Source organism: Phaenicophaeus curvirostris, chromosome 1, assembly GCF_032191515.1.
Source record: "Phaenicophaeus curvirostris isolate KB17595 chromosome 1, BPBGC_Pcur_1.0, whole genome shotgun sequence".
In the NCBI taxonomy this organism is placed as follows: domain Eukaryota; kingdom Metazoa; phylum Chordata; class Aves; order Cuculiformes; family Cuculidae; genus Phaenicophaeus; species Phaenicophaeus curvirostris.
The window spans coordinates 196,292,097-196,319,098 of NC_091392.1; positions in this window are offsets into that span (position 1 = coordinate 196,292,097).

The window sequence follows — 27,002 nt, forward strand, 5'->3', positions numbered from 1 at the left end:
GAGCTTTTTTTTCATCATATGCCAAGGTTGACTGAAAATGAAAAACCAAGAAGAAACAACTTGATCCAGTGAAATTCGACTTCAGACTGCTAACTTATTGCCTAACAGCTCAGCCACCAGCTCCTCAGCAGAGCACTTGGCAAGCTGCCGAAAAATAGGGATCTCTGGGACCAGTAGTTCTTCACTTGTCAGCTGTGTGCAGCTAAGAACAGAGGGTTTCTGTGTCTCGGAGAATAGCCCACATACACATAGAACCAGCTGACCCTGTACAGCAATCCCTTTCTTACGGTGACTTTTGTAGTAATATATCAAATTTCTCATACAGTCAGTTTTTACCATTAGATCTCCCTGTCTTACTTTGCTTCAAGTGTATCAGTGATGTGTGGTGTGGTTCCTGTTGGGATCACTATTATTTAACATCTTTGCTGGAGACATCAACAGTGGGATTGAGGACACCCTGAGCAGGTTTAGAGATGACACCAAGCTGAGTGGTGCAGTTGACACTCTAGAGGGAAGAGATGTCATCCAGAGGGACTTTTACAGGCTTTAGAGGTGAACCTATGTGAACCTCATAGAGTTCAACAAGGACAAGTGCAAGGTCCCAAACATGGGTACAGGCTGGTCAACAGGTGGATAGAGCCAGCTCTGCAGAGTATTGATGGATGAAAAGCTAAATGTGAACCAGCAATATGCATTCACAGCCAAGAAAGCCAGCCCTATCCTGGGCTGCATCAAACGAAATGTGCCCAATATGTCAAGGAAGACGATTCTCCTGCTCTACTCCACTCTCGCAAGGCTCCACCTGGAGTACTGTGTCCAGCTTTGGGTCTTCCAGCAAAAGAGAGATATGGACCTGCTTGCATGGGTCCAGAGGAGGGTCATGAAGATAACTGGCAAGGAGCACCGCCCCTCTAAGAACAGACTGAGAGAGCTGGGGTTTTTCAGTCTGGAGAAGTGAAGGCTCTGGGGACAAATTACTGCGATCTTTCAATACTTAAAGAGTACCTAAAGGAATGATGAGGAGGAACACTATTAGGAAGCATAGCAATAGGATAACGGGTAAAATTTTAACCTGAAAGAGGGAAGATTTCAACCAGGTATTAGGAAGAAATTTTTTACTGTGAGGGTAGTGAGGCACGGGAACAGGTTGCCCAGAAAACTTGTGGGTACTCCCTCCCTAGAAGTGTTTAACACCAGGATGGATGAGGCTTTGAGCAGCCTTATCTAGTGGAAGGTGGAAGTGGAAGGTCTGTGGCAGAAGTGTTGGAAATTGATGATCTTCAAGATCTTTTCTAATACCAACCATTCTGTTATTCAATGATCCAAGGAGGACCTCAGGTCCTGACGGGACCTTCCGACCTCTGCAAAAGTGCTACCCATTTCAGTGTATCCAAAGCATACACAGGAACTTGCTCAAGCTAGTTCACTTAAATCCAGAAAATCTGAAAATGTTGAAACTTCATTGCTGTTTTCCCCTTCCCTTTCCACTCAGGAATCACTTCCTATGCTTTCAGATGTTTTTATCTTTTCCCTTGATTCCGGAAACCTCTTTCCTGCATCCCACCCCATATCTTTTCTCCTGAAAAAAAGCCCAAATACGTGGGATCTCTGCATGTCTCATTAAGTGCAAGTTTTGATTTCTGCCTAAAGGACCACAGCAAGAGCTCTGGAAAATACTTAGCTACCTAACAACTCAAAGAAGTTCCTAGTGCTCATCCGAAAGCACCAAAGAACCCTGGGTTCTTTTCAAAATATAGTCCTAAGCATCTTTACCCAGAATAAAAATAACCACTGCAGACAAAGCCTATATGCAGGCTTAGTGACAAACACATCCTATTAACATAATTAATAATGTCCCTAAATCTACATTAAACATTTCACAAAACAACTGACTGATCTTTAGTGGAAATCTGCCTTCTCCCCTGGATATAGTTTTTTTCTAGCAGAAGGAAAGAATTATGCTGGCCAAAAGAGGAGTTGTAAATTTTACTTCTGGGCTAAATACGATGTGTGCATAAATCTGGCAACTGTGAAGTGTTGTTAAATAGATAAACATTTAGGTTTTTAGCCTTCCATATATCTAAAGGACCTTCCTCAACACTTTTCATCCTGACAGCTGTGAGCATTTTTAATGGTGAAAAAAACCTCACTTTGTTGTCTGAAAAGTTCCTGTAGAAAACTAAACTCTCTCATTTAAAAAAACACTGATCTTAACAGTTTAATGTGAGTAAGCAACCCCCTGCTAAGTTTCAGTCTTGGAAGTGTTCATGGACATGCTCAAGTCTCTTCCAAAATTTACATTTTGTTCTCCAATGCAAAACTGAAATAAAATGCAAACCAAAAAGGCCTTTTCCTCATCCTGGTTTACAACCAGAGAAATCTCCTTGCCACTTGCATGCTTCAGTTTCCACACCACAAAACTCCCCACTTACTGCAGAATTTTCCTGCTGATACAGTCATAGCTTTCATCCCTTGCACAGAAGAACACATCTTGTTAGCTGATCATTATTTTCTTTGGGTTTCCTAGTAGGTGGCAATACATGAACAGAGGTGAAATGAAGTCTTATCCCATGAGCTCATGGTCTATCTACAAGACATGTTGTAATGTGCGTTCATGCCAACTGCCATGAGCTACAACTTAAAGCCCACCTTGGGCATTTTCTCCTTATCACTTTCCAGTAATGAAGTGTTTCCGAGGCACCAGTCCACACTCATATTTCCCGATATGTTACTTGATAAGTTATACGTAACAGTGAAGAAGGAGTCGATAAGATCCATACATTAGTGAATATACAGCATTGCCTGTTCACCACTGTAGCCACACAAATTTCTTTATTTTATAGTCTTTATGAAGTTAAATCAAGTTTAATATCACAGGAACATGTCATGTCACTATTCCAGAAAACACCATTCACTGTTTAAAGCCCTATAAAAATGATAATAAGAAGATAAATTATATTTCTCCCTGACTGCCATAGTGGAAATTAAGTTTTCTCTTTTTATTAAATACTTAAATGGTCTTCATATCCTCTTATCTATTGTGTGAAGCCCTCATTCTCTCCAAGGAAATCACTATTAATCCTTGTTTGTGTCAAGTCCTCTCAGTGCAACAGTGTGTGCAGGAAATGGTGCCATTTAATAATAAAGTTCAAGTTTATTACAGCCAGAATCAGTGTGGGCAAGCACAGATCATATGAGGTTTTGCTTTAGAATGCCTGGACAGATGTTTCATAACAAAAAAAATCCTCAAATACTATGATTGTTCAAGAGGAGAGGATACAAATACAGAGATATTTGCCCAAAATTTGATTATACATTTTGGAGATTCTGGTTATCAAGCTGTGAAATTTTACACCTCATAGATGGATAGAAATTAAATAGATCTTGAATTTATCTGAAGTATTTAGTATTTTGCAAATTACATCTTAAGGGAAGATATTTCCTTCATATGGGAGACTTTTCGTGATTTGTGTAGACCTCAACTATCCTATGTAAGGAATCAAACTTCTATGTTAGGAATTTGCATTGTCCTTGAGTTCTGAATCCCAGAATCATTCCAAGGAGGGAGAAAGTTTGGAAATACATGTTTAAAATCTCTCTTCCTCTGAATGGGAAAGTTTTATGTTGAATGAATAGTCATCTATAAAGGCAGAGTGAGAAAAGGTGGCCACAGCAAAGACCTTTTCCAGGCATATCACTGAGGAAATGTGTAGACAATCAAAATCACAGTAACAAAGAGAAACTCTCTGCAAGACTTTGGTATTAATAGGTTTTTTTACTCCCTTCCTCCTTTCTCTCTCTTCCTTTATTTTATTTTTCTCCTTCCCTTTATTTTTTCCTCCTGCCTTTCTTCATTCCTTCTTCTTCCTTCCTTTATCCCTACCCCTTCTGTGTGTGCATACTTATATTCTTAGTAGAAAAAAAGACCACGATAATTTCAGCATTCAAATTCTCTAATGCTTCTGGCTTGAAAGTGGAATAAAATGAATTAAGTGGTGAGTCTCTTGAAGAACGTCATACCTAGAGCATCCCTTAACAGCAATTTCTCATCCACAGAATGGGGGAAGTATTTCAGATTCCTCCTCTTCTCAGGCAATAGGAAAACATCAACAGCTTGAAAAATGATTTAATCTAAATAAAATAGGCAAGTCTGTGTGGGATGCTCACTTCTCTTGAAGCTGAATAATTCTGTATAAAATATTTAGCTTTTGGGGGGTGAGACAGACAGAAAGACTGATTGGAGGAAAGCTTGTTACTTAGGCAATGTATGAAGAATATCAGACTTCCAATTCATATCTCACAGAGGAATTTGAGGTTTTCTAAAGGTGAAACAACACATGATTTCCTTTTCTTGAATGTCACTAAAGTTAGCACTTTCTAAAATGCAGACAGCTGCATTTCAGGTTGGTGCTCTGAATCACAAAGTCACTTTAGTTTTGATCTTTCAAATGCCACATAGTGAGTCGCAGTCTCTTTATTTGTTTTTATTTTTACGTATTTTATACAAAGTATAGCAGCAATCCTCAGAGTAGCTTCATACACAAATGCCCTGTGTTATATTCAGCTCACAAAGAGATACAGACCCTCAAAACAGCCAATATACAAATAATTAATGAGTGATGGCTAACAAATGAGCACAGAGAATAAGCATGATTGAAATTTTGCCCTTTTCTGGAACCTGGATACAGAATCATAGAATTATAGAGTCATAGAATGGTTTGGGTTTAAGGGACCTGAAAGATCATCTAGTTCCAACCCAACTTCAACAAGACCAGGCTGCTCAAGGCCCCATCCAACCTGGCCTTGAACACTTCCACGGTGGGAAAATCCACAACTTCCTTTGGCAAACTGTGCCAGTGTCTCACCACTCTCATGGTGAAGAAATTCTTCCTAATGTCGAGTCTAAATCTTCCCCCTTCCAATTTAAAGCCATTCACCATCGTTCTGTCATTATATGTCCTTGTAAAAATTCCCTTGCCAACTTTCTTGTAGGCCCCCTTCAGGTACTGGAAAGTCGCTATAAGGTCTCCCTGCAGCCTTCTCTTCACCAGGCTGAACAACCCCAAATCTCTCAGCCTGTCCTTGTATGGGAGGTGCTCAATGCCTCTGATCATCTTTGTAGCTCTCCTCTTGACCCGTTCCATATCCTTCTTATATTGGGGATTCCAGAACTGGACACAGTACTTCAGATGAGGTTTCACAAGAGAGGAATAGAGGGGCAGAATCCCCTGACCTGCTGGCCACGCTTCTTTCGATGCAGCCCAGGATACAGTTGGCCTTCTGGGATGCAAGCACACTTTGCTAGCTCATGTCGAGTTTCTTCTCAACCAGAATCCCGAAGTCCTTCTCCACATGGATGTTCTCAATCATGTTGCCCCCTATCCTTTACTGAAACTACAAACCTCCCTGACCCAGGTGTGGGACCATGCATTTGGTCTTTTTTAATCTCATGAGCTTTGTACAAGCCCACTTCTTCAGCTTGGTCAGGTCCCTCTGGACGACATCCCATCCTTCTGGTGTGAGAGCTGCACCACTCAGCTTGGTGTCTGCAAACTTGCTGAGCATGCACTAGATCTTGCTGTCTATATCATTGATGAAAATATTAAACGGCACTGGTCCTAATATGGACCCCTGAGGAACAGCACTTGTCCTGATCTCAATCTGGACACTAAGTGTTCACCACAACTCTCTGGATGTGACCATCTAACCAGTTCCTCACCCTCCTAACACCCCATCCATCAAATCTGTATCTTCCTTCCCCTTCCTGATTTCCTGTATCTGGAGATTGAGTGTTCTCGTGCTCAATGGAAAGCATTCTTAAACATCTGCCAGCTCACAGGTCCATACCAGCAGCTGGAGTCAACCTTAACACTACATTCTGGTTAAGACCACAAAACATTTCCATAAACCATTTGTACAAGAAGCTTCCCAACTCAGGACTCAGAAGCCCTGATTAATGTTAATGTCTGGTATCAAACATATCTTGTTGAACACCATCATGCTCATCATAAAATATAGGCTGTCAAATCCTCCTATTATGTAGCGCACAAAGGTACACAGGACCAGACTTTTCCCGTACTGTTTCTTCTTGGTTCACGTCTGTCATCCAGTTTGAAAGAAGTGTACATCTCTGAGCTCATGAACCAAAAGGAGAAAAAAAAGTACTCCGTCTATCTGTCCCAACTCCAGCTCTTCTGAAGTATACAGCCAGCACAGTCCATCAGATCGAACTGTCAGAAAGCCATTCATTAAACAATTCCAAAGTCTCTGCTTCTGTTATTTTAGGGTTCATTTCCCTTTCTCTTTTTACCTGTTTAATGGATGAGGGAGAGGCTGTGAGGAGTGCACCTGGACTTTAGTAAACTCTTTGACACCATTTCTCACAGTATTCTGCTCGAGAAACTGGCTGCCATTGGCCTGGACGGCATACACTCTGCTGGGTTAAAAATTGCCTCTATGGCCGAGCCCAAAATATCATGATAGATGGAGTTAAATACAGTTGGAGGCCATTCAGAAGTGGTGTTCCCCATGGCTCAGTGCTGGGTCCAGCTCTGTTCAACATCTTTATCAATGACCTGGCTGAAGGTATTGAGTGAGCCCTTAGCAAGTCTGCAGATGACATGAAGCTGGGCAGAAGTGTTGATCTACTTCAGGGTAGGGAGTCTCTGAAGAGGGATCTGAACAGGTTAGGTCAATGGGCTGAGACCAATGGTATGATGTTCAACAAGGCCAAATGCCGGGTCCTGCACTTGTAACACAACAACCTCGTGCAGCACTACAGGCTTGGCAAACAGTGGCTAGAAATCTGCCTGGAGGAGAAAACCTGGGGGTGTTGGTTGACAGCCGACTGAATATGAACCAGCAGTGTGCCCAAATGGCCAAGAAAGCCACTGTAATCTTGGTCTGTATCAGAAAAAATTTCACCAGCAGGACCAGAGAAGTGATTGTGCCTCTGTACTCAGCACTGATAAGGCTGCACCTCAAATACTATGTTCAGTTTTGGGTCCCCACTACAAGAAAGACATTGGAGGGCTGGAGCACATCCAGAGAAGGGCAACAAAGATGGTAAAGGAGCTGGAGAACAACTCTTATGAGAGGCAGCTGATGGAACTGGGGTTGTTTTTCCTAGAGAAAAGACAGCTGACAGGAGGCCTTATCACTGTCTACAACTACCTGGAAGGTCTTCCCAGTAATTAGTGACAGAATAAAAGGCAATGGCCTTGAGTTGCACCAGGGGAGGTTCAGATTAGACATTAGGAAAAAATTCTTCACTGAAAGGGTTATCAATCACTGGAAAAGGTTGTGCAGGGCAGTGGTTTAGTCTCCATTGCTGGAAGTATTTAAAAGACGGATAGATGAGATGCTCAGTGATATGGTTTAGTAATGGACTGGTATGGTGGGACTTAATGATCTCAAAGTTCTTTTTGAACCAAGTGATCCAATGATATTATGATTCTATGATTCTTATATAGCCTAGTCTGTAGATGAAGACAAACTTGGAAAGAGGTTGATTCCTGAAACTCCTCCTGGAAGACCCACACATCATAGGGGGCAACTATAGCAGATGATATGAAATAAGGAAGACTTGAAGGCTCGGACATCTTGGTGGGGATGACTTTCATGGTGGACCCCAGTATTAAAATAGACATATCCTAAATATCAGGCTAAAGAAGCTATGGATTTAATAGATTTAACCTCCTTAATCCTCAGTAATTTTATGTAAACTGGGTAGACATTCTTGAAACACAGTGAGGCAAGCATGAATGTCTGTCATTCTTGCACCATGAAGTGGAGCTTAAGTTCTGGATATTACTGTGTGAGTTAAAAGCTTTTTATTAATGACCTCAGAGATTGTCTGGAGACAAGGGGGAGTTTTCCAGTGCACCAGAAGAATCATGTTTGAGACAGAGGAATACCTCAAGATATTCAGGACTGCAATGACTGCATCCTCAAAGGCAAAATCCATATGCCTTGAAATGGGATGTACAAACCCCAAAGGGAGGTTTGAATAGGGTGGTGAGAGGGGTGTTATAACCTTTTAATTTTTTTTTTCCTTTTCTAGTCCCTCAGACCTTTTTTTGAAACAGAAGGGAGTTCACAGCTGTATTACCTAAATACCTGAAATTTTCAGAGCAAAAGAGTGAGGCCATCTGTGTTAAATTAGTTAATTCCTCTGGCTCATTGTATCAGAGATATACTTTTGATAAGTTGAGACTGGCTGCTATTACAAATGTACAGTTGGGGAGGGAAAAAATACCACTGTGAAGGTTTGGACCTTTTCTTTGTAAAGTTCCCTTAATTAGAAAACCAGACTCTAGGAGGCTTTGTACTGTGAAAATCCAATTGTTAAAAAGGATTGGAGGTGGGATACTCACGTTTGCCCATCAAGTTACTGAGCTGTCCATCTCATATATCTCAGTTTGTGTCCTTTGTCCTGAAAGTGGCTCTTATCACCTGGGCCCACAAAAGCTATAGTGAAGAGACATTTATTCCTCAGGCACAAAGGGCCACTTTGAAGACACAGCCCTTTGTTCACCTTCAAACACTCTTTCTGGTGTCAGTTAAGGAGTATTGAAATTTGTCTGCTTTAGTTGTCTAAAAAAAAAATTTACACAGGTGGCTGAGAGACAGAATAAGCCCTTATCCCATACTTCTGCAATAGCTTATGCTGCAAGAAGCCAGAGGCAGACAATGGGAACTCTCCCAAGAGCAGGAGAGCAGGAGCCAAAATGGTCATAGTGCCAGCCCAGGATAGAGAAGAGCTGCACCTCCTTGTGTTACTGCTAATGCATGGATTGCAGCAAAGGCTATGGATGCCGGTGGGCCTGCGCTTTACAATTCATGTTCCTCACCACTTCAGCGGTGAAATGGCCCTACTAGTACTTTTCAGTTTTATTCAGTATAAATAATGAAAGACCGTAAGGCATTCAGGGAAAGATCTAAGAAAACATGTGGGTGCATGAAACAGTACGGTACAGTACATATTTCACTCCGACATAGAAAGGCAAATCTCTGTATGTCAATAACTACATAAATGCCAGAGGTATCAAAACTTGTTCCACGACATATATGACAGAGCTAGTGCTTCCAGAAAAAGCAAACCTTCTGTGGTCCGTGCATATGCAACTACTGTTAACGGTTTTGAAACTTCTCAGACATTGCAGGTGCATAGACCAGAGCATGCACATACAGCTTGATGCTTCCCAGAGGTAGCAGACTGATGATCACAAAATGAGCACAAGCAGCCTGACCAACTGCAGTTACAGGCAGAGTGAGCACAGTTAGGGATTCACTTGTGCTATACATCATGTCTCTCCCTATGTACAAGTTTTTGGGCTCCGTTAGCATAGGCCATGCATCAAAAAACTAATAATTGTATTTCCTCAGCTTGTTTTTAATATGTAATGCCCTTGGAAGCACAAATAGGAGACTTGCCTGTTGCTCAGAATTCCCAGGATGTTAAAAAATTAATTATTATTTGAAGAAATCCCAGACTAGCAACCCAATTAGAAGTGGGCTGAGTGAAAATTAGAATAGAACCAGGCAAAAAAAGAAGAAACATTGTCAATGTAGATGCCACGTTTCCCTTGAAGTTCCAAAAGAATGTAGAATTCTTAATAGAAAGCACAAGTTTCATTATTAAACAGGAGGAAAACTGTATGTTTTTATGGGGTTTGTTTTGTTCAAATAATCAAAGTTCAGTGAAGGAAGATGAGAGGTATGAGAAGTGCATGAGGGAGGAGGAAACATCAAACCAATTTGGCATCCCTCCAAGACTAGTTAGAGATCTTCACAGATCCCCGAGGACCATAACATTTGCCCAATTTTAAAGCTAACAGAGTCACAGTACCTCATTAGCCCTGTTATAGCCCAGAATTTCTTTGCCCTGGGATTTTACTTCTGAGCCAATGACTTTGACTGTGCTGGGAAATAAGAGTGTTCCTGCAACTGTGTTTTAAACACTACTTTTGCCCAGAGGGGTTGTACTAACAATCCACATTGCTGTGCATATTTTCACCAGGACTGGCCAGGAATAAAAGTTTTCTCAGACACTAGTGCGATTCATGTAGTGGGTATTACTGAGCTGAAAAGGAAAGGAAAGATCAAGGAAGGAGTATGTCTGACTTCTCCATGGAAGATAAAGCAAGATGAAAATAGGAGTTAAAAGCAGCGGCAAACCAAGCTGTACTCTGGTCCTCTGGAAACACATTAAATTCAGCCAGCAGGGCTTCACCACAGGCAAAACTGGTATGACCAAGTTAGTGGCTTTCTATGATGGGGTAACCACAGCAGTGGACACAGGTAAACCAACGGATGTGATCTATCTAGACTTCTGTATGGCTTTTGACAAGGCCCCAACAACACCCTCCTCTCTAAATTGGAGAGATGTGGATTTGATGGGTGGATGGTGCAATGCATAAGGAATTGGTTGGATGGTCTTATTCAGAGAGCAGTGGTCAATGGCTCAAATTCCAGTTGGAGATCCATGACAAGTGGTGTCCGTCGAGGTTCTGTACTGGGACTGGTGCTGTTTAATATCTTCGTTAATGATATTGACAGCAAGATTGAGTGCAAACTCAGCAAGTTTGCAGATGACACCAAGCTGAGGGGTCTAGTTGCCACACTGGAAGGATGGGATGTTATCCAGAGGGACCTGGACAGGGTAGAGAAGTGGGCCTGTGAGATCATCATGAGATTCAACAGGGCTAAGTGCAAGGTCCTAAACCTGGGTTGAGGCAATCTCCACTTTCAGTACACGATGGGGGATGCTGTGATTGAGAGCTGCCCTACAGAGAAGGACTTGGGGGTGCTGATTTATTAGAAGCTCGACATGAACCAGCAATGTGTCCTCACAGCCCAGGAGGCCAACCATATCCTGGGCTGCATCAAAAGAAGTGTGTCCAGCAGGTCAAGGGAAGTGATTGTGCCCCTCATTTCCTCTTTTGTGAGACCTCATCTGGAGTACTGTGTCCAGTTCTGGAATCGTCAGCGTAAGAAGGATATGGAACTGCTGGAATGGGCCCAGAGGAGGGCTACAAAGATGATCCGAGGGCTGGAGCACCTTTTATATGAGGACAGGCTGAGAGAGTTGGGTTTGCCCAGCCTTGAGAAGAGAAGGTTTCAAGGAGATCTTATAGAGACCTTCCTGTATCTGAAAGGGGCCTACAAGAAATCTAGACAGTGACTATTCATAAAGGCTGGTGGTGATAGGATAAGGAGGAACAAGTATAAACTGGAGAGGAGCAGATTTAGACTCAACATTGGGAAGAATTTCTTCACCATGAGAGTGGTGAGACAGTGGAACAGGTTGTCAAGGGAACTTGTAGATGCCCCATCCCTGGAGGTGTTCAAGGTTGGATGGGGCCTTGGTTAACCTGATCTAGTAGGATGACTCTGCCCATGGCAGGGGGGTTGGAACTAGATGATCTTTAAAGGTCCCTTCCAACCCAAATCTCTTCTATGATTCTAAATCTGATTTATCTCTTAAGTGTAGCTCCACTGCTGTGTTTGCAGAGTCCTGCTAAGGCTCTTCTCAAGACCATAGATGATGAGACCTTTCATGTCCAGACAAGTCTGGAAGCCTACAGCATTAGCAAGTGGTTTTCTATGTGACTACACAAGGGTGCACAGGGTGTCTGTGGGGTTTCAGATGTAGCAGTGTGTAGGAAGAGAAGGCATATCAAGGAACATGAGAAAAAACACATGCACAATGTCCATGAACAGTTATGTAAGCAACTCTTGAATCACAATTTTCCTTATCAGTACAATGAGTGGGTGTTTCAGATCCCTTTTTTAAGCAGTGCTTTGATGAAAATTCTTACAATTTATTCCTATAATATGTACTGATTAAAATAATGATTCAACAAGGAGTTAAATGCTTCTAACACTAGAAGTGAGTTTGGAGTGAACTGATGTCCCAGGGATATTTTGGTATTGGTTTATTTGATGTCATTCTTAAAAACACTCAAAAACATTTTTAGAAGCCTCGATGTTCTGCTGCATTGCATGACATTCTGAAGCCTCTGTTTCAGATGCATTGCTAATATACATTTATGCCTAATGCTCTGTGTTTTGTGAAAAAAACATGCAAAGAGAATCTCTCAAATGTATATGACACTGTCATGGCTTTTCAGTCCTGACAATCCTGGGTCAATGATTTAGAGGCAACAAGAAACTTTGCCACATCAAATTACTATACCTTGAACAGGCTCAGCCTTTTGTCCCAGCCCAGAAGCTATCCAGTCACTGTCCCAGTTTTAATATAATGACGTTAATACTTAAGTAAATGATGAATCAAGTTTTGACCTAACTTCCAAAGGGACTTCCCTTACAGTTGAGTGTCAAGCCTCAGGTTATAAAGGCAGGGCAGGTTTTTGAGGGTTTTGAAGAAGGCTCAGCATTAGTACTGAATAACTACCTATGCACAATGAAGACAGAGTATTTATAGCACTCACATTGGGAGAATGTGTGTGTGTTGGTAAAACCACAACAGCTAGCAAGCTGGAGCTACCCAAACATCCCTGGTGATCAGTAACCTTGATCACGATACAAAATTGTATTTTATCTGAACTTCTGGGTTATAAGACATGTCCACCATATCTGAATAGAACCTATGGGGGGTTTGCTTCATTTAGTAAGTTAACCTTCATTCAGAATTTCTCACACAAATGCAGAGGATACTGAGACTTCTACACAGACAGGTATTTGCTGTTTGTCTCAGCTTATCAACAGTAAAAGAACATTTGTGCTGCTGCTAGCACTTATTAGCTACAAAGGATGGCTTTTCAAATGGGGAAGGTATCACAGAATCACAGAATCAAAGAAGGGTAGGGGTTAGAAAGGTCATCTGGAGGTCATTTAGTCCAACTCTTCTGGTAAAGCAGGTTCACCACCAGGTGATTCCACAGGAATTTGTCCAGGCAGGTTTTGAATATCTCCAGAAGAGAATTCACAACTTCCCTGGGCAGCATGTTCCAGTGCTTTGCCACTCTCAAAGAAAAGACTTTAACATGTAGAGGTAGAACTTTCTGTGTTCCAGTTTGTATTCATTGCCCCTTGCCTTGTCACTGGGCACCACTGAAAAAAGGTTTGTACCATCCTCTTGGTGCCTGCCCTTTAGATATTTATAAAATATGACAAGATATTGATGTGGAGCTAGGGGGTAAGGGGACTACAAACAATCCCATCTCAGTCTTCTCTTCTCCAGCCTAAACAGACCCAGGTCTCTCAACCTTTCCTCATAAAGAAAGATGCCGCAGTCCCCTGATCATCCTTGTGACCCTCTGCTGGACTCTCTTCAGTAGTTCCTTGTTGTTCTTGAGCTGGGAAGCCCAGAACTGGACACAAACCTTCAGATGCAGCTGCACTAGGGCAGACTAGAGGGAGAGGATAACCTCCTTCAACCTGCTAGCAACACCCTTCGTAATGCACCCCATGATATCATTGGCCATCTTGGCCATGAAGGCACATAGCTTTGCACATTGCATAATCTTACTTTTTGCTACTTTATGTAGCAGTATTTAATATTTGTTCCAGAGTATTTAAACTCAAGCAGAAGAATATCAGCTCAATCACTCACTTCCAAGTAAGTTTGTAGCAGTGGCAATGACAATTAATAGTTAATTAGCAAAATTTACACAGAAATACCTGACAGGGAGCAAACAGGGAGATCCCAATAATTTAGTTTAACATATCTAATTTTGCAACTGCAACCATGTTTGATGGAAAATATTCCCAGTCATCTTCTGCCAATATCTACAATGAGAATCAGAAATGTGATGGAGTAGCTTAAGCAGTTTGAGAACTAGCTACAGCAATTGCCTTCAAGATGGGCAAATACAAGTGTATTTGTATACACATTTAAAAGTTTTAAAGAAAAATTCTGGGATCAGATTTCTCCATTTCATAGGTTGCTGTGGAAACAGATTAGCCCTCTGGAAATAAAACCCCATGTTTGACTATAATACAAAGAACAATCCATAGCGTGAAAGGAAAGAACAGCTGGGAGCTGGAATAGTGTAAGCTGACATGTCAGACAGTAGCCAGACAAAGTGAGCCAGGGACTGTCTGAAAGAGAGGGGGGTAGGGAAAGTAAGAACTAAGCACTGTCAACAAAGTCTACAAAACGATCCAGCTGTTCACTCTCATCATAACTAAGAAAATAAAGGGAGAATTCTAGGGCCGAGGATTAAATTTATGAAGAGAAGAAAACCTGTGTGGAGAGAGTGAATAGGATTTCAGACAAAACAGACCCTGCATAGAGGTCTTTATTCGGAAATAACTTGGGAAGCACAATGTTGGGTTCCGGATAAAATACGCCTCCCTCCACAACCTTGCTTCTAAAGGACCATAAGGAATCTTAATACACTGCATTAAGCAGGCTTTTACGGAAAACATCCTTTGTATAATTTCATTGTTTCGGACTGAGTGTTAATGTTCTAGGCAGTTAAATAGATTTAGAGAATTTGAGAAAAGGCATATCCACCATCGCAGAAAGGGCTAAAAGGTGAACAAGTTTCACCACAAATCCCTGCTGAAACCTGAAATGAAAGCCTTAAGGAGTTCTGATATACTGTATATAGCCAGTCAACTCCTAGAGCCTTAAGTGATGTCTGGTCTTTTGTTCAGACAATGGACAATTGAATCCAAGATGAAGAGTTCCCAGCATTACACCGCACTGAGCAGCACAGAGGGAAAAAGAAGTGTTAGAGAGGTTAATTCAGAGGCATGCTTACCTCCTAAACAAAGGCATTCAGCAATACAGAACCTGATTAGGGACTCTTCAAGAAATACAAATAATGTCATTCATGTTGTATAAGCAGCTGGGACTATGCATGGATGGATAGTTAGAAAATAATAATGAAAATACTTTCTTTTCTCTGTATTTTTTTCTTTTTCCTTTTTGAGTAATGGTCTCTCTGTCCAGTGATCTCTTAGGAGCAGAGCCAGCTAAATAGCTAGCAAGATGATTGATTAAGAAGATGCTTTGTTTCCATTGTCTGTGTGATCACTCCAGGCATTCAGCAATCTAATCTATTAACTCCTGCATCAGTAAGTATGTTATAAATCAGGAATAAAAACCATAAATGCCTAGTGAGGAAACTTTGTATTCTTTAGAAGAAACTAATCATGAGTGTAGATTTCATTAGTGATAGGACAGCTCTGAAATATCTTTCACAGTTATTCATCCATGCTCTGGTACCCAAAGATAACGCTTGCAACTGCCACGGTAGTAACAGGATAAACAGGGTGAACTAATACCCAAAACTGCATGTCATCTGAGGTTTCAGTATTTACATTTGATGCCACTTAAATGAGCAGGGCATGATAAAGAAGGGCATAAGATATAGCAAGCTCTCATAAATCACTTTTATCATAGTCATGGTGTATTTGATTATGTCATCTACCAGTTGTTGCTTTTGTTTATGACTGGCAGTATCCTCACCTTTGCCAAACATGGCCCTAAGTATCTTAATCTGCTCACTTTTTCACTTTTTAAATTTATCTTGATAGATAAGGAAGAACCCCATCTGTCCCTCCTGACTTTCACAGTCTTTCTGCATGTTCCACTTGCCACTATCCTAACCTGCAATGTTACAGTTGTAAACACAAAAAGATCAGGTTTCAAGGGGAAATGTGTAGCCTCTGGTTTTGCAAGCAAGAGGGAACCTCGAAAGGCAGTACTGGCCCCTCTGCCTGTCAAGAAATGTTCCCCTGCTACAACCCCATAGCTCTCCCTGTTCAAATCCTGCATTTTCAGCTTTGGTCCTGACAAAAAAATGTGTCCTGACCTCCCATGAGAACTACAGTCACTTGGGGATTATCTTTTTTCATGTGCACTCAGAGCTGCTGTCAATATAAACACTAAAGCTATCAGTCCACAGGTGCAGGTGGGCAGCCATTTGAGGTGAAAGCCTCTTGATTCAGGCTGGCAAGAAAAAGCTGAGACTAGAGGATACACCAAATTGGGCAGTTTTGCACATATGCGTAGACAGCAGAGAAGAGCAGGAAGTGGGATGGCAGTAGTTTAGATTGCATCATGTCCTGGAGAATAAAGCTTGAGATTCTGCTGCACTTCTTCATAGGTGCATTTTTAAGCTTCCTTTGCTTGGTGACACTCACCTTATCGATGAGTAGCTGCTCTGGATTGGAGTTGAACATGTCAAAACTGTCCCACAGAAGGAGTTGCGTAGCTTGACTGATTCACAGATTCTCCAAGGGAAATGAATCTCAGCTAAATATGCTGACTTCCAATGCAGCTTGCTGTGCTTTAAATCAGGGTAGAGTTCGCTGTTTTCACAAACACTTTGGTGGAGAGTGAGGAGAGATGTGGGACCACCAGGATCCTTGCCTTCCCTACAACACTGCACAGAGCAGGTCACGTAGGAAACCCACACACAAAGTCCCTTAATCTCCTTTCTGAGTCCAAGACACCAGAAGTGAGTGTTATCCTTGCTGGTGCACTGATTTTCCCTGAACCTTACTCATTATGACAAGTATAATGTTCCCTCAACCTGCTCTGGTGATAAGCAGTCAATAATGATTTATTCACAGATATTTATTGGTTTAATAAATTGGCCTGAAACTATCCCTCTTTTTTCAGAGAATATGTCATTAAGTCTTGTGCCTCTGCATCACCAGCAACGTATTTTTAGAATGTTTTATCTAATGCAGATCTGAAGCAACACCAATTTTTCTGATTTGACCACCTACAGGACACACATGAAGCTCTTCTACTCTTCTATGTTTTTGAAGTAAGCTATGTAAAGAAACCCACAAAAATAATATCTGTGTAAAGAAAAGCCAGGAGCAAACCCGGAATCAGGCAGCACCTGCATGGTTTAAGTGACACGTGGGAGTGTAACATTGCAAAGTCAGCACACCACAGTCAAAGAGGTGTGAGCCTGTGGAGACACAGAACTTCCCTGGGCGACCATGATTACAGCAGCAGCCATACAAACTTTCTAGGTCAAAACAGTGACCTTCAAAGAATCTCAGTGATACTTCAATCTGCTCATGCGGCACGTATCGTATCCTACACTAACACGACTCTTGCAGATAAGAATTTACGAAACTTTGCTTTATCAATAATTTAGATTTTATTAAGGTAAATTAAAATGAACCCAACGTTAGATCAAAATTCCAAACAATATCAAATTCTGGGATGTTTAACCTCAGGGATTTGCTTGAGATGTTAGAAAAATGAGTGTTTTGCTAAGCTTACTTTCATGACATCCGTCCCCAAAATAGTCCTGCTCTTCTTGGAAAGAAGAAATTACAACTTTCACTTATATCTTCTTATGACCAGGGTCACACATTTTACAGACCCTTTCACTGACTGGCCCCTTGCAATTTTGTCATGCTGTCATTTATACCTGTGTTGAAACCCATTCGGTGGGTTTCAAGCCCACTCAGTTGGTCCTGCATGATGCTTTTGATAACTTAAGCCTGCAGCACTTGCAGGTTCAGGGCCTTGGGTTGACAACTGTGCTGTAGATCTAGGAGAGGCCATAATGACAATTTGATGTGTAGCACTTCTTGCATGCAGTGATATAACTGTTATACTCACATCCTCTGGAAGATTTTCAGTGCTACTATTGCTTTGTCCATTTAGGATTTATCTACAAGCTCAATGCCAGATGGCATATGAAATGCCTTCACCATGGGTATCCCTTCTCCAGTTCTAGCTGGACAAGAGCTGTGGTTCCTCTTTAATACACATGACAGTGTGGCCATGCCACCCTCTGGGGAACTATCTGTAACCCCAGAATGAAGCCCCAGGCTGAGTCTGGAAAAGCTGGGAAGAGCAGGAAGGGAAGTGCAGTATGGAAGATCTGGTGCCAAGGACCAAGCATCCACACCGTACTCATCTAATGGATTCACATAGAATATTTTCAGCATAGTCTTCTGGAGCCTAGAAGACGGAGTGTGTTATTTCTGCATGTGTTCCAGGTATTGTCATTCAAGAAGAATCCAGCTCATATTCTCCAATTTGATGTTCACCAAAGCATGGACAGGGAGATTCAGTTCAAAGGCATGTTTCTCATTCTAAATGCAAAAGCTAATGCCAACACAATCTTAACTGAACTTCAGACTGTTCCTTTGCACAGAGGTCGATGCACAAAGTAGTGTGCATTCCCACATTATTGTACTCTTTTGACCTTCTGAATATACTGGTTGCATGCACACTATCTCCTGGGAACAGTGCTTTGCCTGTGTTTGCAGCTAAACAATAGTTAGGAGATACTTAGAAGAACATGAGCCAAAAGCATGTCAAGACCCATTCTACAAATAACATTTAAACACTGTAAATGACAGAATTCAATGCCCTAGATATGTTTAGTACTATGTTTAGCCAGGATTTAGTGTTGGTTCAGATGTAGCCCTGGTTTCACCATTTCACCATGTCCCCTTCAGGGTGCTCCTGAGACCAAGCTGAAGTATTAATGCTCTGATCCAAGTCTCATAGCAAAGTCATGAACAAACCCAAAGCTGTGGGTGGGCTAATGTTATTTTCTCTATGCAACATCAAGAACAGTATTTGGCCTTTAGTAAGAAAGCTGTAACTGGGCTAAAATTTTAACTGTGACCTTCACTGAACTGCTTTGCATTAAAAATGCGTTAAGTATGCATTGTCAATTCAGAGTGATTGTCAGAAGCAATAGCCTGATCACCTTTAACCAAAAAAAAAATCAGCTCTTAAAGTGAGTTTATAAAGTCTTTAGAAAAGTGGGCGGAATTGATTAGTTGCTGACGCCTCTTTTTTCCTTTTCATCTTCCCAAGCTACACCCATTTCATTAAAATAAGTGATGTTAAGAAATACTAGGATGTGCATCTATAGGGATGATGCCACTTTTTTATAGTAGAAAGGATCTAAATACCATTCTGTAGCTTTCCTTACAGTCATAGACATTTCTCCAGTGTATATAGCAGGACATCTTATCTCCTCCCAGATTTTTGCTGAATTCTTTCCTCCTGTATGCAGGACGACATGATTACTTCTTACTGCACTTCCATCCTGAGGGCTTGGACCCACAAAAGAAGAAACAAGGAGAAACACAGTCTCAATCTGCAGTAACAGGAAATGACCTTGAGACCCTGCCTCCAATATGCTTAAATTGTGGGCTTTGAGGGTAAAAGATGAAAAGTCCAGATTCAGCTGAATATGAATGCTTTATAATTTCTTCATAGGAGAGCATGATGACTTCACAATGGCACCTCCTGATCTGAACTATTATCTCAGCTAAGTCCATGTGAAATAAATAGAAGAGGTCTCTTTGCAGAGCAAACTGCCTGAATGGCATATCCTTACCCTAGATACTACTTGTTTGCCTTGTGGAAAAGGAATAAATAATTCCCAGATAGAAGTCAGGTATCCATAAAATGAGAAATGAACAAGTGTGTGACATAAAACTTGTTTCAAGCTGTTTTAATTTTCAGGTTCTGTAAATAACACAAGGGAGGAAATGCAACATACTGCGTTGGACTGATAGATAAAGTTGGAGCTGTTTCAGAAGATGATGGATGAACCACATTGTTAGCCACAATAGGCTAGGAGAGAAGAGATATGAAACCCACTGACAATTCTGCCAAAGATTTCTGTCATGACGTCAGATGTTCCACTTAATCTCTTGCTACCTCAGCTCCCTGTCTCCAAGATGGGGATGCTGATGGATTATTTTCTTTCTTTATGCTCTGAGCAAACTATTATGAATTTGTACAGCAGCTGGTGCAGTAGACCAAGCCTGGAATGGGAGACCTGGGGCTGAGGGTGCACTAGAGGAAACCAAGACAGAAACCAGTTGAAATACCTAAATTGCACATATGTTACCCAAAGTACTTCAATAATCTGTTTTAAATTAGACTGGTTTTCATTTTTTCTCCCTTCAACCTCCACTCAGAAACCTGCAATATTTAGCAGGCTTAGCTGTCCACCTACCTCTTAACCTGCTTAAAGAGCAGTTAAGACATTGCTGAGCAATTAAATCTTTGTAAGAAGAACCTCTTGTGGTTTATTTTACTACTAGCACACTCGAACCTCACCTTCTTCTCACACCAGAGGGGATTTCAAGGCAGATGCTACCATAACATATTGATTTCCTCTAAATAAAAACATTGAATATCTGTGCAGAGCAAGTGGCTTTTAAGTCATTGGGGTATGGTGAACTCTTCAGCAGTTCCATGCAGTCTAGGGATATTGTCAGATGGATAAGATGAAACAGGTGTGTGATGAGATCGTATATTTTGCTGTTTCCTTTTGATTCCTTTATTTCCACAAAAGACTAGGTCATGACCTGTATTGCTCTTCCCTCTTTGTTACCACTTTCCACGGTTCCTATCTCCAGAGAAGCCTGACTTCTCAGTTCCCAAAATTTGAAAAAAACACATAAATTACATGTACCACCCACATTGGCATTTCCCAGATTAAAATGACTGTTGCTGCAACTGTTGCCATCAAGCATACACAGACCAGCTGTTGGAGCTGATAAGGTACAGGCAAGGACAAAAAAAGCCAAAGACAAAGCGGAAGAAGAAGATGAGGCCAAGTAATGGACAAAGCTGAGTATCCCCCAGCCCACGCTATGCTCAGGCTGAAGCTTTGCCTCAAAAGAAAGAAACAACAGTGATCCTCGTCCTCAGTGGGGAGTTCTTTCCTTCCAGCAGCTACCTCAGGCCTTGAATGCCAGGGACTCCTCACTCTTCCCCATGGCTGAGAAGGGTCATATTTACACCCTTTCAGAGGAAAAGCACAGTTTTGCAAGGGCTGCAGGAGGTCATAAGATTTGAAGATTTCTGGTATTGGTATGCTCAAACGGCAACAAATACTGTCAAGACCTCCTGGAGAAGAGGTCTGTGGTCCATGTGCTGATAAAGTGTTCACAACACTAGGATTCTGGTAGCATCCTTGTTGCGTACATTTAGTATTCCTGTAGATGCACAGTATTGATGCATTGTTGATTGCCAGCCACTTGTTTCTTCATCTGCTCTTTCTTTTTCATCCTCAAAAGTTTCCCTAGCTTTCCCACAAACACTCCTCATTTCCTCATCAGAGTCCAGGGACTCCTACTACCAGTCTATTTCTAAAACTTGTCTTCTAACTCTCTTGTACCTCTCTTTGTCTACTGTATGTTGAAAAATCTTAAGACCTTCTCTAATCCCTGATTTTACAGTGCAGTGAAGACCTGGGTCCCAACTCATTCTTCCAGGTATTGCTGAAGCAGGCACATCAACAACTGAAAAGTTTCTAACTGGAAATAAAACAACTTTTTTTTGCTGCTACAAAATAGTCATCCCTTTCACTTCATGAAAGGTAGGAGCTGAAAATGTCAGTATATGGGGCCACTGTTATAGCATGTATGCAAGAGTTTTGGTTTGGGCTTTTTCATATTTTTCTAATCTACATAACTTGGCCATTTTAATGCTGCCTGTGAATTATGGATTTCCTTTCCAGCTATCAGTACATCCTTCCAGGTTTTGAGGCAATTAGCAATTACGGTAATTTAGTTTCAGATCTAGCAAGGCTTTATGGTTTATGGGAATAAATGAACTTTCGATGGCAGTTGCCAAACAAAAAAAAAAAATGGTAAAGGAAAAAAATCAATCAGGGTGACTTAACATATTCCCTTATTTTGTCTCCCTCCTTCTACTCCTCAAAAAATGATACAATGTGGTTTTGATCAAATAAATGTTTCAGTCAACTCTAAAGAAATATTTTAGTTCATTTTGAAGTATTTATTTCCAGCATTGGGTTAGTTTGGGTTACTTCCAACTTCAGCTTACAAAGATCTAATTTCAAAACAGCAATTCAGTTAATTTCACTTATAAAATCTTTTTTTAAAAATCCACTTTATTTTCTCCATTTTCAGAAGTCTAATTATTTGCTTAATTTAACCTGAATTAAAATATCTTGATACTCACTTTGTTATTGAGCCCAAATATGTCATATTGTCCATGCCTAGAAGGAGTGTTGAGTGAGGTAGATCTGGATTTCAAAACTTCTTGGGATGCATCTACAAGAGAGGCTGCCAGCAGTCCCTGAACTGACGGCCCCTGAGCTTTGCTATGCTATGAGCCAAATACTGTCCAGCAAACCAGTAGCTGCATTAACAAAGATGCATCTTTACACACACAGGGTGTTTTATAAGTCTAGGTATGATTTCTTGCTAGATATCACAAAAGTAAATAGGAGTAAGGAATTTTAAAAGAATGTTAACATTTCTAGTCATGGCTCAACTTGTAGCCTGCTCCTTTCCCTTCCAGCAAGTCATGGGGGCTGTAGCAGGAGGTGAAGACTGAGGCTGGTACATACAAGGGTTTCCTGCAGACAAGGGATAAGGCCAAGCTTATTCAGCTGTAAAGCTTCAGAGCTGAATCACCTCAATGTGAACTCCTGCCTTCTGTGCTGGCCTTTTCCATGTAGAGATATTCCCTCTAAATCTCTGCACCACATACTAGGACCATTACATCCATCATCGTACTCTTAAAACCATGCCCTTCTGTCATTGCTGTGCATCAGCTCTCCATCAAAAAAAAAAAAAGAAAATAAGCAATTGAAACAACAAGAAGAAATCAAGAAAAATGCAGAAGAGGTTTCCGAACAATTAATTTCTATCTCCTGAAGAAATACCTCCCAGTGGAAAAAAACAAGACTGCTGCACAATTAACAGAGAAGAGAGACCTGGTTTGAAAACTCACCATGCATATGTCACATAGTCTTAATGATGACATTTATCTCACCACAGCCTTTGAAGCAGGAAAGCCTAGAAAATAGAACAATATATTTTGAAGGCAGCTAATCCCATGATCATATTAACAATGCTCCTGGACTTTCTAAAACCAGCATGGTTTCTGGCAGTGTCAGGTTTGTTAGAAAGCTCTTGTCATTGCTTAACAGTAGGAGTGGTGCACTGTGACATTAGCTAGCAACAGTGGTGAGCAATCACCTCTTTTACACAGCTGTGGGTTTCCACGATTAAAAAATAAATCGGGGATCCATTTTCCAACTGATTTTAAGACAAAAGGAAGCAGAATAGAAACATTGCCGAATGTAGGAAAATTTCTTCTCTTTTATTCTAGCCCAGCTAATTTTAATCTAGCTTTTTGTAAACCATAAGCAAAGAAAAATATATTCTTTAGATAATGCACCAAGTGGGAGGGAAAAAAGACTGAAATTTTGTTAAAAAAAATACGACAAATGTACTGTGTCCTCAATATAAGTGTAAGAGGGCTGTTAGCAGAGGGAAAGTAAGCATTTATGGGGCCAGACTGAATGTCTTCACTGGGACTGATCAGGTTGTTCCCACAGAACAGATTTTCCATTAGCAAATGTGATTACCTCTGTATCAATATATTCTGTAAGAACATACAGAATTTGATTATGTTTTTGTGGGAAAGAACAAGAAAATGTTTCTGTTGTCTTTAATATTTTGTTTTGTTACAGCATAAATACCTCGAATCTTGCTTTGACTTTAATATTGTATAGAACTTAATGTCATTCTTGCATATATTTATATTACAATTAATATTGTTTAGCCTACTTATCTTCTTGTGTCAGAATACTATAAAAAATTAAACAATTGCAACTAATTTAACTTTAATTTGCTAGTAACTTTATCTCATGGCGAAGTCCATATTTCATATTTTGATTTTCTTTCAGAGCAGAAAAGCAAGTTCTTAATGTTAACATCTCATAGTGCAAAGTTCCCTTTTGCAAGTAGGTCTGTAATTTAGGCACGTACAGGTGCAGAGGAACATATACCAGATTTACGATACGTTCTGAGCAAGGTGTTTGCCTAAATCATTAATGCTTTTGTAAACTCCACGTCACCAGCTATCCCTAGGCATTAAAATCCCTCTGTAAATCTGACCAAGGTAGTCTGCCACGTAGAGCCATTCAGTACTACCCTTGATCTCCCAAGGAAAAAGCTATTTCTACTGTTTGCGGCTGAACCTGACTGAGAGAAGTCTCCACCCTGGTGTGCCCCCTAACCAGTCAGTAGAGACAACCCTGCCTACCTGTCTGGCTGAACCCTTAAGCCTACCTGCCCTGGAGGTACAACCACCCCAATGACCCTGATGCCAATGTCCTCCTGCTCATGCAGGGAATATCTCTGTGTGCCACCAGGAAATAACACATCTGCATCACTTTCTTCACTAGTTTCCTTCAGACCTGGGTGGTGGGGTTTAGCTTCTGCTTTGCATCTATGTTGGCACAGAACTGAAGACATGATTGTGGAAACAGGAATGTGCAGGGGCTGTACTTAAGGCCCTGGGATTGGGACCCAGGCTTTGACTGGATTAGATAGCTAATTCTCACTGAAAACAGTGGGAATTCAGCAGGCAAACACCTTTTCAAATGTCAGCCTCCTATCAGCAGACATAAAAATAAAATATGTGAGCCTTACATCATGTCCTCAGACTTAAAAAAATAACTGGCTTAGTAAAGTAAGCATTCACTGGAATTTTCTCAGACTTCTGAGTGCATTTTTATATTATATTCACACATATATCTTGTTGTAGATAGCTGAAATGTAAACAACCATCTGGAAATTCATCCAGGGCACTAGCTACTATTTTTTTTCTTAATGATACAGAACTGTTGACAATCACGCACAGCTGTATGTCTTCAATGGCAGTTTACTCCTCATCATGCAGAAGATGAACTGGCAGGTTTCTTTACTCCCTGATCCAAATGCATGATTGTGACATTTACAGGTGTACAAAAACCTGGCAGCGCAAGGTTCAGTTTAAGATTCATTGTGGCCATTAGTGGCCATCTGGGCTGCTGGATGGGTGCACAGCACCTAAGATATTATTACATGCTTATGTTCAGGCAAAAGAATCTGACCTAGACCTCTATGTTACCATAAGTATCTTTCCACCTAGCTCATCTGGCACTACACTGACGGATCCTACCATCAAAACAAGTTATAATCTTTCTGAATCAAGCTGACTGAGTTTCTTGGTTCTTACTGGATGAGGAAGATCCTAAAAATAATTGCTGAAGCTGTGATAGTCACAAGGTGTAACAGGTAGAATGCACACCTCCCACTAGAAAAGGCTGCCTTGAACACCTACACAGCTTCCATGGGCAACAGGTGCCAGTGCCTCACTGCCCTCATCATAGATTCATAGAATCATAGAATCATAGAATAACCAGGTTGGAAAAGACCCACCAGATCATTGAGTCCAACTATTCCTATCCGTCACTAAACCATGCCCCATAGCACCTCGTCCACCCATCTTTTAAACACCTTCAGGGATGGTGACTCAACTACCCTCCTGGGCAGCCTGTTCCAGTGCCCAATGACCCTTTCCATGACAAATTTTTTCCTAATGTTCAGCCTAAACCTCCCCTGGTGGAGCTTGAGGCCATTCCCTCTTGTCCTGTCCCCTGTCACTTGGGAGAAGAGGTCAGTACCCTCCCCTCCACAACTTCCTTTTAGGTAGTTGTAGAGAGCAATGAGGTCCCCCCTCAGCCTCCTCTTCTCCAGGCTAAACAACTCCAGCTCTCTCAGCCCGTTCTCATAGCTAGGTGCTTCAGCCCATGAATCCATGAAGGATTTCTTCCTGATGTCTAATCTAAATCTCCCCTCCTCCAATTTAAAGCCATTCCCCCTCATCCAATTGCTCCATGTCCTTGTAAAAAGTCCCTCCCCAGCTTTCTTGTGGGTTCTATTCCGGTAAGGTGCATTCTGTTCTCCCGGCTGAGCAGCCCCTGCTCTCTCAGCCTGTTCTCATAGCTAGGTGCTCCCACCCTCTAGCCCAAGTGTTCTTGGTCATCTCTGAATTGCAGTCCCAAGAATGATTTCTGCTAAGGAAACTTCTGCTGGAGTACAAACAAGACAGTTCTGGTTGGAGGGACAGTAGCTTCACCTCACCCTTTGAGTCCTGCTACTAGTAACAGTATTCACAGATACTAGTGTTAGCTACTAACACTCCTGTACATACCTGCATATAGACATTTAAATGTAGGTGTCTGAATCCAGAGGTGAAAATACCCCTACACTGTAGCTCTCTCTCAGGAGATCTAGATGATTACATGCAGGCATTCATCACGAGTTGGTATGTAGCAGGTATCTCACCTGTCGCACTGCTGAGACCGCTCCTCGAATCCTGTGTTCAGTTCTGGGCCCCTCACCATAAGAAGGATGTTGAGGCTCTGGAGAGAGTCCAGAGAAGAGCAACAAAGCTGGTGAAAGGGCTGGAGAACAGGCCTTATGAGGAGCGGCTGAGAGAGCTGGGGTTGTTTAGCCTGGAGAAGAGGAGGCTGAGGGGAGACCTCATTGCTCTCTACAACTACCTGAAAGGAGGTTGTAGAGAGGAGGGTGCTGGCCTCTTCTCCCAAGTGACAGGGGACAGGACAAGAGGGAATGGCCTCAAGCTCCGCCAGGGGAGGTTTAGGCTAGACGTTAGGAAAAAATTCTTTACAGAAAGGGTCATTGGGCACTGGAACAGGCTGCCCAGGGAGGTGGTTGAGTCACCTTCCCTGGAGGTGTTTAAGGCACGGGTGGACGAGGTGCTGAGGGATATGGTTTAGTGTTTGGTAGGAACGGTTGGACTCGGTGATCCGGTGGGTCTCTTCCAACCTGGTTATTCTGTGATTCTGTGTGATTCTGCCGTTACAGAAAGGTGTACAACTTGCCTAAGGTACATTGCCGTGTCTGACAGCTCCACATGGATGTCTTGATAATCCTTAGACAAGAAAAACAGGTCTAACAACTTGTGTTTAAGCAGCCAAAATCCATCTCAAAGCTACATGAGGTGAACCCCAAAGTGAGTAACTGTATCAGGACAGAGAATATTGGTTCAATCCGCCTCTTATTGGAGTCCAGTAGTGTAATATGCATTCTTATTGTTTTTAATAGACTTTTCCTCTTGCATATTCCATTTCTTTGGTAAAAATAAATGCATATAAATACAAAATAACACCATCTCTATAAAATATAAGGCAATCTTCCTCCAGCAGGCTCTACTAGTATTTTAATTCTAAAATACTTTC